The 13475-nt window shown below is 34.2% G+C and overlaps 1 protein-coding gene across 1 annotated transcript in view; it reads left to right on the forward strand.

The window, feature by feature from the left end:
• The first annotated feature begins 2443 nt into the window (after positions 1–2443).
• LOC128993818 (protein-methionine sulfoxide oxidase mical3a-like) overlaps positions 2444–13475 on the forward strand; it is a 103693-nt gene continuing 92661 nt past the window's right edge. Inside the window, exon 1 of the mRNA XM_054417860.1 lies at positions 2444–2532. The gene's annotated coding sequence lies outside the window, so the exon portion shown is untranslated. The remainder of the gene's footprint in view (positions 2533–13475) is intronic.

Here is a 13475-nt window from a genome sequence, read left to right on the forward strand (position 1 = left end):
CACGAATACGCCTCCTGTCTATATTTCGTTGTCGTCGCCTCGGAGGAATTTAAAAGAGAAAAACAACAAATAAACAAATTATAGCTACACAAAACAACGATAAATGCACAAATTTAAGTTACAACCATGCTAACACGATCCGTCATAGCGGCACAAAACAACGATAAATACATAAATTTAAGATACAACCATACTAACACGATCCGTCTTGGGGGTTACGTTACACACATCGATCTCAGAGATCGATGGTTACATCTTTTTGTCTATGTACAAACTCAAATAGGTAGTAAATAAATGTACTCAATGCGTTTCATTGAATTGAAAATAAATAACAGTAATTAAATTATACAGCTGATCAAAATGTAAACAATTATGTTCTTCATAAGGATAACATGGGAACTTTCAAAGCCACTGGGGCAGAGCCCAAGGGACTTAAAACAAATGTAAGGCCAGTTTGGAAATCTACGCGACACGCTCTTTCCAATGAGACGTCAATGGATAAAATCGGTTATGAACTGGCGGAGGAGTTCAACCGACAAAGTTTCATGTAGCGTATTAATTATGCAGATTTCTTACATTGTTTTATTAAATATAATAGGATAACTAATAATATAACAACAATTTTAATAGAAGTGAATAAATATTTGGAAACAACAACAATTTACTACAGGTACGTTACAATCCCTTGTTTTACCTAAACCATCAATGCATAGAAATATAACTATTAACAAAGAAAAATTCTGAAAACTTTAACGAATCAATACAGTTTTTTAAATTCTGCTTTCAATGAAGAGTATGACTTAAAATTACTTAAACTAATTGGTAACTCATTAAACAAATGTGGCACTAAATAATGTATAGTTCTCTTAGTATACTTATTGTTCTCGCTAGACACAACATAAAAGGTTCTCCTTATGTGAGTTTTTTTCTTCAAATTTATTAGAGAAACAATAGCCTATAAGCAATAAGAACTTGAAAATTTTTCAACTGGCAAAATTTTGGTAATTTCAAAATTAATGGATAGTTTAACGTTATTTGGTGTTTTTGGTACAAATTATAAAATTAAATGATAAATAACTCAATTAATATTATAGATACGGGACATTTCCTTGATTATGTTTAAAGAAGATGTAGTAGGTAATACAATGCCGTTTAGAGCTTGTTTCTATAGTGTCTAGTTCACGAGATATGAGCGATTTTCTAGCACCATCAAGCTTTTCCTATTATTTTTATTATTAATTTTTAATTTGGGCAGTCTATACTTGTAGCATGGTCATGTTGCCCTATGCTTTTAAGTAATATCTTCTTATCAACTCACACATTGAAGAATGCAATAATTTCTCCATTAATACTGGAGAATGATTTGAAAAAAAAAACTTTTAATCAGGGAACTTCCATCAGAGAGATTCCTCATTTCCCTAGATGGCCAAATAAGAAAAAATACTTTAAAAGCTGTTGTAAAGTTAGCCAAGTGCAAAGTAACTATCTGTCAGTGTAACATAAAATTTTAGAGGAATTAGCAAATTTATTACATAGTCTAAACAAATTTAATTTCTATAAACTAAACCAAGTTTGCCATAGTATCCATAAGGACATGACATATGCAGTGTGCACATCCAACCCATGTAAGCTTAATCCTTGTATGACTACATATTGTATGCGAATTGTATAGAGGACAAGGAAATGTTAAGTCTGTAAAATAAAAGGGCTTGCTGGATTAGCCTGCCAAAAAATACCTACTCTAGCTTTCAGCTCATTGAATATTCCATTAGTACATAAATTGATAAATATAAAATAGAATGTAACATGATAAATTGTTTTGTTTAAAACTAGGTTAGGCCACAGCAAATCCTTTTTGTAATTGTTTAAACAAGCTTGAGGAACAGTCAGCAGTAAAAACTGAAAATTCCTTTTTAAATTTTACAATTAACTTTATTTGTAGCTATAATGTGTATTTTAAACATCAGGTGTAAAATAAACATTAACTGGCTATGTAACATACAAAGCTAAAACCTAGTATTAATTTTCATGAATTAGCATGGATTACTCTTTTGATTGTTAATAATGCTTTTAAATTCTGTAAAATGATTTAAAAATCCAATAATGAATTTGAAAACAATCAAGACAAATGTATTTGCAATTTGAATTTTGGGTGGAGTTATTCAATTTCCCCCAACCAAGTTTGCAGCAACAACAAAACATCCTTATAACAACTTCTCATTATAATTTATTTATTTGTATGTCTTCATTAATATCCATCAAATTATTTCAGTTTAAATATATCTCCGTTTAGTGTATAAAGAAAATATATAACGCATACACGATACACATCAGTTTACGCTGTAGGGTATTTTGTTCTGCGCCGGTACAGGCGAGGGAATTTTCGTGCCGCCATTGGCAGCCCTGATCATCCGGCTGGTTGCAGAAAGAACAAAACGGATTCCTTTCGTTCAGTTCATTTATGCACCCGGGCGTAGTGTTATTTTAAGTGATCTGCATTGTGTTTGTGTTTATACATTTTACAATTTATCGGTAAGTACAGATGTTTCTTAATCAACAATATTCGTAATGCATGGGCAAATGATTGATGTAGCTGAAGATCATGTAACGAATGAAATTTACATTCTCTCTCTCTCCCTCTCTCTTACTTGTAAACATGTTTATACTGGAATTTAGGTATTTTCAGAAACTGTATGTGTGGATAATATAAAGCATAGAAACCCGATTTCGTCTGAAATTAGATAATTACCGCAGTTACTAATACCATATCTAATTTAGTCCCATTTGTCTCTTGTTTTTCGTGTACTGTACGTAAATATTTTAATTTTTAAGTTATTTAACTTGTATTCGTTTTTAGGAATCGTATTTTTTTAGTTAACAGAAAACACTTGATTAGTTGTTTAGCTAACATAAGATGAGCAATACAATTCACTACATGCTTATTAGCCTAAGAAGGCACTAGATTAATATCTACAGGTAAAGTAAATTTTTAATATGTAGGCCTATTGGCTAAATATTTTTAAAATTTATATACTTATTTTTACAAGTATCAGCCTAATGTGAAATCCATGAGATAATTGTGCAATTAATTATCAACTTAATAAACTTAATAACCCTCCTTTTTAACTAGGCTAACACACAATTTATAAATATAGTTTACTTTTTATCTCTTTTTCATTAGGCTAGTCAATATACAACATTTTTACACTTTTTTACTGATTGTTGTACAGTGCTAATTTTAAACTAGCCCAAAAGGCATATGGGCTAGTAGTAATTATTTTTTAAAATTTTAATTTAATTGGAAGCTTTCTTTTAGGAGCTAAAGCTAAACAATTCGAATCATTTAGTCTTCCAGGTTACTTTCTTAGTAAAAGAATTTTAAGGATGTTGGGTAAAAATATCACGACGAAATTATTTGGTCTGGTAGAGCTGTGATGAAATATTTTAAAATCAATTGTTCTAGTCAATGTTTACACTGTTCTACATCATATTATTATCATCGTATTAAACCTCGTAGACATTGCTTTATCGTGTTTGTGGATGGGGGAATTTATGTTTGGTTTCAAGTTCTAAAGTCAGTTTGTTTTTCTCAGTGTTAATCTTGTGTTTCACAGACGCTAGATTATTGTATTTATTAATTTATTGTGATTTATTGTATCGCTGGAATCTAGGAAAAACGAAAAAAATAAATAGATGCCCAAGGAGAAGAGGGCAAACATTCCTCTATATTCGAGAACTCTATTCCCTTCAATGTCATGCATTAATTAATAAATTAATGACATACTTACGAAGAAATCACTAAAGTGTAAAAAGCTGTATATGAACTTTGGTTTTGAACAATTACCCTTAAAATCTATTGAATATAAGTTGGAAAGGCCATCATTATTGCTTTTATAATTTTGAAACATTGTTAAAATTTTTCATGCCATTGTATTTATTTCGATGCCAAGTACAATTAATTACAATAAATTGACGTGATTATTATGATGCCTAAAACTCATTCGCCTACAGTTTTGGAAATCAATTCTTTAAGACTGATTGATTGATTGACGTACACTTGGGTGCTCATTTTAAGTTTAAATATACCGGTAAGATGAGTTGATATTGAAAATCAGCTTTTTCTAGAGACAGAGGGACAGAAAATTCATTCCTAACCAATCGCAACTGCAGTAGTCAAAGGTTTATTTTCTTAATAGGCCTACATATTAGTCAACAACAAAGAAAAAGCCTATAATTTATAAAATGGAATTAGGCTAGTTCATTCATAGAGTCCAAAGCGATTTCCAAGTACTGTAGACTGTAGCCTACCGTTTGAATGTATAAACTTCCTCCGGTGGCAATGCATTTTCCACGAAGTGTGTAGAAATAAATTGTCATTTCCAAGAAGCAACTGTGGAGCAGTGAAGCACCTGTTGTATGAAGGGGTTTGACAATGGGTTTCCCGCCATAACTGGCAGGTGTCTTCCTCAGTTCCTCGCGTGACCTTCAACTTGGTATTGGACTGGTGTGAGTACGAGGTTTCTAACCTCAATTCGCACACGGTAGATAATCTGGCAAGTCCTAGGACACTAGGCACTGGCGTAACACACTACTTCAAGCTAGGCCTAGATGGTTGTGGCATTAGTGATCCATTGGTGATTGGCGGGATTTGAACCCGCGACCTCGGGGACCGAAGTTCCGCACTCTGCCGCTCTCTCCCCAAGTCATAATCTATATACAGTAACTTGTAGGCATTAAGGATTTTTTTGGGAGTTTAAAATAATATTATATTACAATGTTAAATTTTATGTGGTCTTTCACGGGTGCAATTAGTTATGTGTGGCAATACATTAGTATAGATTTAATCAAAGTTCCAGGTGAATGGAGAATACGGACAAGTTAAAACCACCCCTACACCGTAGCTCAATAGTATTTTCCCAAGCCGTGTACAAGTGGAATTCGTGCTTGAGCGGTCATTCACTGGTGCAGGCACTCAAATTAGAACCACAAAGCCAATGAAATGTTGAATGTCTACGTAGACATTCATATGATTGCGTCTACACAGTATTAAAAAATTATTAAACGAAAAAATGTTAATGTTATTATAGGTAGTAAAAGGATTCGGACCAAGTTACGTCATTTGTTTATGTTTATGATCCACCGCTTTCGTTCTAATATTCGTTGGTTACGTCATTTTACGACTCATGCGAGTTAGAAACGTATTTAACAATGCTTCCTCAGATGGACTATCTGAAGCACAAGCTGTAAACATGCGGCTTAAAACATTCAAGGAACCCTTCTACCATCCAACCTCCCCTAGTATTGACCTACCTCGTGGTCAATAGTCAATTGTTAAACCCGTGGTGTTGTAGCGAGAGTGTTAACTCACTTGGTTATTGACGTTTGTCTTGGTGTTAATTTGTATAGATATTCCCTACAGCGAAACTATTACCGTAGGTGGCACGGTCATCGATGTATAATAACTCTACATTATACATAATTATTATCGATTATTCTACATCGGGAGTATTTATACATCGATGGACACGGTAAGACGTAGACCCTAGAGCGATTTTTCATTTTCATTTTAATGTCCCAGAAGTTAAAAAATTAATAATTTTGATCCGGTCTTCTAATAAATTTGGCATGAAATTGTAAACTAACATGATTCGAATTAACTTGGGCAACGGGAACGGGGTGTTATGGGGTATATAATTTATATCAAATAATTTTTACCCCTTAAACATGGAAGCCCAATTTTCATTGTGGATATCGCATAGAACTTCCTAAACATTTAATTTCCAGTTTGGTGACCTAAGTCGGCAAACCATTGAATTAATTTGAAAAGAAATCAATGATATTTTAACTGGTAGTCACGCGTAACAGGTCACTAGACAGAGGACTATTTTTAGTGGCGCAGCACTACTGTATTGTAGTTATTGTAGACAATTAAACTGCAGTTGGCTCCGTCCTGTCGCCGAACGCCTGACAGAATTAGACCGGATCGGTAGATAATGACTCACTCATAGCAGCTGGTCTTTGGTTAAAGCAATCATAAATTCCAGTTTACTTGCAATTGTACAAATCGGTCGACCAATGGAGACAAATTGTTGTTGAAACTGGGTAAATGACCAATAATGCAAGTGTTCCTGGTAAAGGAAAACTGGCGTTTAAATTGTTTGCGTGTATTTTGGTCCATTAATTTCCCACTGGAAAGAAGTGATTAGGGTCTATTCCTCCGATGTACCTATATAAAATATTCAAACTACATGATATTCCATAAATAAACAGATTGGTTAGAGTAAACTAATTAGCCTAATTGTGAAATGAATGTAAAAAAGACATTCAAATGCGTCATCCATCGGGAAAATGTGGGGTTTCAAAAAGGTTGCCAAAATTCTATTGTCTAAGGCAAGGAACTGTCAAGCTAAAATATCTTAGAATTGTTATGAACAATATGTTATTTGCGTTTTGCACACATAAAAATACATAGGGGCTTACAAAGGGGGTTAGAATACATTTATTGGACATTGGAGCGATTTAATCCACGAGTTCTTGTACTTGTATCAGAATCTCAGTTTAGCATGTTTGGGAGAATATAAAAGCTCGAACCGCCATCCATGTAAATTATGTAGTTTTTGTCAAAAGGTTATTAAAGACATTATTTGGGAAAGGAAATTAATATTAAATCCATCGTTTTGCACAGTACAGTACACACAATGCCGAGATATAGAATTATTTAATTTTCAAATTAATTGTTGATAGGTGTGATCTTGAAAATGAATATTCCCAGGAAATAATTATTCCAACGGATTCTGCATACCTTATAGTTTTATTTATTTGCAAAGTGAAAAAATCAACCAGTCCTTAGGAGAAAATAAAGTATATATAAATCAACTAATGTACCATGTTCCTAGTCTAGAGTATTTAATTTGAGAAGCTTGGAAGAACGGTTTTATCGGTTCGTGATGTGTTTTCTCCCTCAACTTTGTTTGAGCCAATAGTTTGTTGTCGGTACCTTTACGTATGAACTCCCCTTGTAATAAAGCACAGTTAAAGTTTGGACGAGTTAAGTGAGACACCGACTGACATTTCCTGCTAAGTTTCCGGTGTGTTATCGGGTCACATCCCTCACAGAGAGCCGTTGATATCAATACTGTGTTAGGCGATGTTTTGGTAAATCGGTGGTTCTCATCTTTTTGCTTCAATTTAGAGGTTTATGCACTCGAAACGTACATCTCGAATTCAGGTCATCTTTGAATTCCCCAACTATATACTTACTCCTTTTAAAACACACCGGCTGGGACACAAATACAAAGCTAGAAATCGGATTATTCTAAAATAGTTTGTGGGACTCAATAGTTGAATGGCGTTAAATCATTCTCCTTATGAATTTATGAAAATAAAGATTATCTTCATGAAAAAAGAGTACTGTAAAATTCTACTATCCGCTTAAGGGAATTATTTACAAGGAGTACAAAATGAATGCATGAACCCCTTTTGTGTTGGTTGTTTATGTATATATTCCACTTGGATTTGTCTTAAAATATGCTGAACAAATCTCTATACCATCAACTAGGCGGATAAAATGTCTATAGTTTTACTGTAAAAAATACTTTTTGCAGTTTTATTTAAATTTTGTAATACTCTCGCCTAAAAATTCTTCCTGGTACATAAAACACTAACATTGTTGAAGATTTCGTAACTCCAGCCAAACTATTCACCTAAATTACGTGTTTTGTCTCAGATTCGTGTCGGTCCAGTGAGCTGAGTCCGACGTAGGTGTGATTTATTTTATGTTGTCACACGTTTAGAACTCAGCTATTACCAGACTGAACTCCTATGATCGACGACCTGTAAATAAATCATCTTTGAACGCGTGGATGGCGCCAGAAACGCTTATTTTTACTCTTGAAATTCTTCCACTCACTAGTAGTCGTAATGTTGTGCACCATTTGTTTCTTTTGGAATAGTACGGAAAAATTGCAACCCTTTTGGTTCTTGAGAAGTTCTAGAAAATTTACGTCTTAATTTGTGATGTATACCCAGAACAGCCTGAACATCTAAACACACATCCAAACACAGAATATCTAAAGAGTCGACCACATATTGAGCAAGTGTTGTCGGGGGTATACGCATTCTTAAAATGGTCTTAAATGTTTACAAGCACCTTAAATACCCAATATTCTTTACCACCACGAAGCTACTAGCACTAGCCTTATTGCCTTGTTTTAAAAGCCTAAAATTAAATATTTGTCTCATTAAGTTGAAGGTGTAGAAGCGAACAGAATCCATTTTTTCCTGACGAAATATACACTCCCAATTGCAAAACTATCTTCGTGGATTTCAAAAGTGCCTAAATCTCTCATCTCCTGAACCACAGTTTCCCGGAACCTACAGCGAGACGCAGCCAAATCTAAATGTTTGCCTCCCGTCTGGAGATAGGAAGTTGTCAGTCACCACTCTCAAGGCCTTGTTTATCTTGTGTCCATCTTGTTTACACTGCCTCACTGATATCATCGGCGATCCGTGTATGTTATATAAATGTATATTTTATATTGCAATCGATATATGTGGAGTTGTTGATAATAAAAGGTCATTTGATTGGAGTTTAGCACGTCGGAATGTTAAACGTTGACATTATGACTTGTGAATTAATTTGTTCGATTAAATTTGAAACACGAGGTTCTAATTAGAGTAAGAAATTAATTTGTTGTAGTTGGATTTTGCTTAACATTAACGATTAGTGTGATTGAATGGTTTAATTCTTGTTAATCAAATTCTTCAGGATATTATTATTACTGTATTTTGAGCTCTCAGTCTTTACTGTTTTTTTTTTTTTTTTGGCCAGGGATGAGTTAAAATCTGATATTATTCTGGATTTTGTCACATTCGACTTATAGACCAACATTGTATCGCTTTATTGATGAAACAGGAAATTCCACGCAAAAACCACACTAAAAATCGTAATAAACTGTATATAAAAGCCACAGTTCCCAAGTAGACAACGGAGCTGACTGCGGACGAGGGCTTCGTGCCAACATAGACTATTCCTGGCGAAATGTGGATACCTTAGCAATGCTGCGAACCGCGCTGAGAATAGAAAACGGAGACTGGCCTGATTACCTGTCAACGCGTGTACCAACCGATATCCGGAGATTTGATGATTGATCAGTGATTTGCAACGATATTACCATAGTAACCAATCCAGATGCGGACGCCCCCTATGATGAAGGATGCATGTAGTATAGACAGTGGCGTCGCACGAAAGATATTGGGGAGATACTTTGAATTCTCCAACTATTTTACGCGGATTTCCCAACTATGTTACTCGAATTTCCCAACTATATTACATGGATTTCCCACCTATATCCTCGAATTTTTCAACCATTATTACTCAGATTTCCCAAATAATTTCCTAGATACCCGGTACACGAGGGAGTGTTTTGATATGTACTATTTATTTTTAATTTCAACGACTGTAAAACTATTTAACCAAACGAAACGATCTCGTTGTCAACTATTGCTTGTACCTGATGTAACCATACCTCATGTTTGGCGTAGTGTCTAAATTTGAAAATTAGATTTTAATTTGCTGTACAGTAGCTTAACAAATCAGTTTCTCTGCTAACCATCCATGGTATGTTATAATTCCGTGTTTATCATTCCCTTCACTTAAATAAATTGTGTTCAATTAAAATAACTGTTCTGGGTGTCTGAGCTCACAGTATAATTGCCTGATTTGAAACTTTAATGATAAATGGGGACAATTAGCAGTTAGTCTCACGCAGCAGTTTTATGTTCCTCTTGTAACTCACTGCTAAAAGTTAACTCATAAACATGCAGCTTAACGTGTGATGCATGTTGCTATGTAGCCTACACCACAACTCGTTATAAACATTGTTGATTGTGATGACTGCTTCAATTTCGATTACCTTGAAAGGAATACGTGCAGTGTGAATCTATCTTTTCATGAACTTCTGACTCAATTAATTATTATAACTCTCATCATCTGATAGATTTTCTATTTTTGATCAGTTGTAAAAATTGAAAAGGGTATTTTCTCCTGGTTTTAAAATACCATGTTATGTTAAAATGTTAACATTGTCTCACTGATGAGTGAATTGGCCACTTTGCTTTCTCAAATCAGTGAGAGAACATGTACATTGTTAGGTAACTGTAGGAAAAATTATTTAAATTAGGTATTACAAATGAGAATACCTTTGTTTTATATTGTCACTAAAGTAAATTAATAATCAATGCTATTAAACCACAACCAATTAATACTTTAGGCCTAATGCAAATTCCAAATTATTAGCACACATTTCATGGTGAAATTGCTGATCCTGTGAGCAAAATAGTTCATATGTCTAAACGTGTTACTCGAGCTGCAATCATCTTGTCAATTGAGATTTCATTTGACCAGTTCTTGTAATTATGATCGTCGCGGTAGATGTACAAACTTGTCCGGTTCTCTGTACTTGGATTGGTCGGCCAATTAGACCAAGATGTTATGAGGCTACTCTAGTGCGGTGTAGTGGCATTTCTGGCATGGCCGGGGTCGAGTTGGGATTTATAACACTGGTGATGTATCAGTTTGGACATTATGGTTTATATCGCAGTAATTTACCTGATAAAATATGAACACTGTATGTTATGTCTTTTATTTTTTATGTCCAAACTCCATCTCCATCAGGTCGTTCATGTCAATGAAAATGATTTCCAAATTACTTATGTACCATTTTTCACAAATAATTTTTTTTGCTTAATGTTATGGATATAGCTTGACCGAAAGTGTTGTAGATATAAGCTGTAAACGTAGTATTCAACCTCATAGGTCGAAAGCCGAGTTCAAAGAAGAAATGTACTAAAAATCAAAGAGTAGGCAAAAAGTTGAAAACCCCGTTTTCCATTAACTTTCTTTTGTTTAAACGGGTTAAACGTATCAAAATTTTAGGTGATGATGTTTCGTATGCGGCTTCACTACAACAAACTACTCCAGTATAGTATAGAATTGAATTGTTAAACTACAAAAGAGTATAGAGTATGTTGAGACGGTGGCGTGTGTTGTAGGTGTTATGTTGGTGTTTTTTTGTGATTAGCCCGTTGATGAGGGGAAAGTTAAATGATATTGTTATCAAAGGTGAGTCCCCAGGTCCTTCCTAACCGGAACATGATCTTGACAAGGTCCATGCTCGTGGAACAGAGATGAAAGTGAAACCTTCATTTGATAAGGTTCGCTGCTTGCTGTGAAATTATTAATACCGAAATCGTAGTCTCGGAAGAGAATTCTTGTGTAGAACTCGTTAAAATCGTAATAAAAAGGGGAAGAGTTTCAGTAACAATTAACTGAAGAGGATTAAATATGTTGAGAAAAATATGCTTGTGTTGTTTGTATACAGTTTGTCTTCTTTTAGGTTTATGTCCAATTAGTTTTATATCTTCCCACAACAATATAGCTATGCCGTGACAAATCCCAATATTTAAACCTTTTTTGTTGTTGTCGTAAAAATGCTTTTATGAAAACTTTGCTTTTATGATAACTTAAAATTGAGCAAAACAAGCATAAGTCTATTAATTCCCATTTTCTACCTATAGGTTACCCTACTCGATTTTTAAGAAGGCTATCTCACCAGCTTTGCATCAACTAAATAAGCATCTCTGTTTTAAAGTACGTGATTTTACCTACAGTTTAAGCCGTTATGTGGTTTTATTTTCTAATAATTAGTCTACAACATCAATTTTAACTCTTGGTTCTATATTTCATAGTAAAATCATGATTTAGGTTTTAACTGATTTTACATACTTAAACTTTAACACACACATAATATCTGGGAGTAAAGTCTCCCAACACCTTTATTATCGTTCCCACAAGGTGCTACGCTACAACCACTAGTTTTAATTTATTACTTTATTCTGAAATGGTGACGATACGAATGTAGGTATTTCAAGCCAAGTATTAACGGAAATTAGTGTAGGGTGGCACTTAACGTCCTCAATTTCATTTCTGTCTTCATAAAGTTTGCAGTTTCGGAGTCCTCAACTACTCTAGCGCCAACACACAAATCACCAATAAAGTACTTCCCTGTGAGGTCAGCACGCACTAAGGTTGTTAGTTTGAATCGTCGCCAGTAGATCGCAGCTTGGCAACCGTGTTGTGTCTTGACCCCGCGGACCAAAGTAGCCAATGACAGTGCGGGACGCCGAGCAATCCCAACAATTGGCGACAATAGCAACGCTTTACTGCTTAACTGGGCTACTGAATGATCCTGAGTGTCAATCGTTTACCATCTATTTACAGATCCAGGCATTTACTCGAAGTCAGCGCTAAAAAGTCTTAGCTCCGATAGTCAAAGCTACACAAGGCATAGGTCTGTAAGGCACTGATCCTAAACCATTTTTTCGTAGCAGTGCCTTTTTTTAAATGCTTTTCCGCAATACTAACACAAAATGTACAAAGTCGCCATTGCGTATCTTAGAAATATTTAATTTTTGGAGATATAGTTTGATTTTAAAACTATAGTGAAAAAGCCCAACATTAAAATTAGTTTCTTTTATGTTTGAAGTTAATACATAAATTGATAGGTAAATTAGTTTAATCAAATAGAACTGAACTTATTCATGAGTGAAAAACTAGAAACAAAAACAATAATAATAACAACTTAAAAGTCAGCTGCAATTAAACAATCTTAAAAACATATCAGTTTCCTTTACCATTCTGGGTTTTAAAAACTTATTTTGTGTTTTTTGACGCAATTGCAATTTTTTTCAGAGAAATGGACCAATCCCTGGTTTTGTTACCATCTAATGTTGATCTTTTGGCAAATTGAATATTTAATAGTTGAGAGCTTAATGACATATTTCATCTGGACCAAGAATTTAGTAAGAAAGGTGTATAAATATTTAAAAGAGGAGTGAAATGTAATAATATAGTAGGAATGGTTAGGTGAACTAATGTTGAAGTTAAGAATAGCTACTACATGGTAAGTAGAGTGCAGTAGTTAAATAAGAATTCACTCAGGATACTATAAATGGATGCTATAAATGGACTGGTTGCTAGCGTTTCATTCAAAGACGATAAATCGAATGAACCTCTACCAGAGTGCAACCATTGATCATCCATCTACTTTGTTAGCTTTCATACCACGATGGTTTAAGGGGTTGTACCACGATTACTGTATTAGATTTTATGTTTTTTCCAATAAATTTCCTTTTAGGTTTTAAGTAAAGGCTACAATTCCATCTCGGTAGGTTATGAATACGTTATCTCAATGATTGATAATTGATGACTACTATTTATCAAAGATCCTTCAAATGTATACATTTAAACCCCCTGAATCAACATTAGCACTCGTCACCTTCCAAAATTCAAATAAACGATCCCAAGAAAGTTTTCGTCAGTGGGAATAAATATGGACGGTCTATCAATAATCAAGGATATACCCCGAAGAGGAAATTGAGAAGAACTAGCGCAAGTCGCCTCAGTCGTATGGACA

Source organism: Macrosteles quadrilineatus, unplaced genomic scaffold (genome assembly GCF_028750875.1).
Source record: "Macrosteles quadrilineatus isolate MER2022 unplaced genomic scaffold, UCM_ALF_1.0 Scaffold_5__1_contigs__length_97177068, whole genome shotgun sequence".
Classification (NCBI taxonomy): Eukaryota; Metazoa; Arthropoda; class Insecta; order Hemiptera; family Cicadellidae; genus Macrosteles; species Macrosteles quadrilineatus.